Raw genomic sequence first — 2,201 nt, forward strand, 5'->3', positions numbered from 1 at the left:
CGTTGACGCGATTTCTTTTGCCACTCCGGCTATTGCTGCTCAGCTTGAAGAACGTAGAATCAAGTTAGACGAAAATTGGCCACAATATAACACAATACAAACGGAGATAGAGTTGCTTGACGAAAATGAGGGCAATGACCGGATCGGCTTCGAGGAAGCGTATTATTCGCTCTGCGCGAAAATTCGTGAACTTCTCAATCCATTAATAGCTTTGCGGGCGCAACCGATGTCACCGTCCACGTCGGGCGCATTCAATCGATCGGAGAATCAATGCAGTGTCAGATTGCCCAAGTTAAATCTTCCAACGTTTTCCGGTAAATACGATGAATGGTTCCCATTCTTCGATTCATTTAATTCAGTTATACATTTAAACGCGTTAATCAGTGACGTACAAAAATTGCAATACTTAAAGTCTTCACTTACCGGTGACGCGAGTGGCGTGATCAGTGCATTGGAGATCTCCGCAGCAAAATATCAAATAGCGTGGAATCTTCTAAAGGAACGTTATGATAATAGACGGATGATCGTTCACACGCACATTAAAGCAATATTAGATTTACTCTCGCTCGCCAAGAAAGATTCAACCAAGCTGCGTCGAATCGCGGACGGGGCAATCCAACATGTACAAGCCCTCAAGGCACTCAAATGTCCCACGGCGCACTGAGACGATCTGTTAGTATACATTCTAACCTCAAAATTCGATCCACGCACATTACGAGAATGGCAGTCATCATTGACAGGTACGGAAACTCCCACATTCAAACAGTTTCACAATTTTATTTCTCAACATTGTTTAGTGTTAGAGACCACAAACAAGGTTAGTCTCGCTTCCAAGGACACTAACAAGCATTCACAAACGAACGCAGAACGATAATCCACATGTGCAGCCACAGTCAAATCCAAGTGCAACTTTTGCAAATACATCCCATGTATTTTCTGCAAGGAGTTCTTGGCATTACCGATCAAGCAAAGGGCGGTAGAGGTACGCAATGATAAACTTTGTGTCAACTGCCTCCGCTCTCCGATGCATCGGAGGATCACTCCGGCACTTCCGACAGCACAAAAGAATCAAGCAAACAAAATTTTACAACGACTGTGACGACACATTCGTCGAACAATCAAGGCAAGGATCACATCATGCTTTCCACAGCCGTGGTCAATGTCATTGCCTCCCATGGCACATCGCATCCATGCCGAGCTTTACTAGAGTCTGAATCTCAAGCAAGTTTCATTTCGAAACAACTCGCCGTAACTCTTGGCTTACCGCTACGCCCGCTAAACGTCACGATATCTGGTGTCAACAGTACCTCATCAAATGCTACAATGACGACCAATGTAACACTGCAATCCAGTGTTGTGCCGCTGCTTGCGACACGGGATTCGGGATCCACCAAGGATTCGGGAGCAGCCAATAATTATTAATCACTTTTATTTTTTGTAACTTTTATATATTAACAATAAACTTCATTCAATTCACTTTAATACACAAAGATATTATTTCACATAAATCACTTACACTACGCGTGTCGCGATCTAATTTTTAATTCGTGTTCGAGCAGAGTAACGCGCTACACTTTAAAATTACTGACTCCACTCTGCATCGGTCTTCTCATATTTATTTGAATTATTGAGGTCTCTGACCTTCATATTCGGCGCTTCTCGTCAGCGTTCCGCTAATCGGTCGAGGGCGTGATCGCGTAATCGCGTCGCGCTCGCGGTTTTAATATTATATTAAACTTATTATTAAACTTATTTCGCCGCGCGTTCCGGTAATCGGTCGAGGGCGTGATCGCGCAATCGAGTTGCGTTCGCGATTCATTTATATTATTAATTTATATTATTCTTATTTCTCGTCTTCATTATTTCTCAGTTATGGCGCAATTGTCACTTGTGCAATTTAGCACTCGTGACACCAGATTAAATTCTTATTGTAGGATAGACTGTATAGTAACAGAGCGGGTAATTATTCACTTTAGGGGATCCATCTCCAATGACCTTGACCTTGACATATGTTGTCAAGGTCATGACCCTGAGTAACCTCCAGTAAGTTTTAGCCGTCGCTCGCCCTTCGTTAAAAAGTTATTAACAATCATAGTTTTAAAATTAACATCGATATATAATACATATATGCTATTAAGTACTATTTGACACCTTCCTTTGTTCAGGAACATTAAACTTTCCACGCAAAGTAACTTTTACCT

The sequence above is a fragment of the Cyphomyrmex costatus genome, unplaced genomic scaffold (genome assembly GCF_001594065.2).
Source record: "Cyphomyrmex costatus isolate MS0001 unplaced genomic scaffold, Ccosl1.0 scaffold494, whole genome shotgun sequence".
Taxonomy (NCBI): domain Eukaryota; kingdom Metazoa; phylum Arthropoda; class Insecta; order Hymenoptera; family Formicidae; genus Cyphomyrmex; species Cyphomyrmex costatus.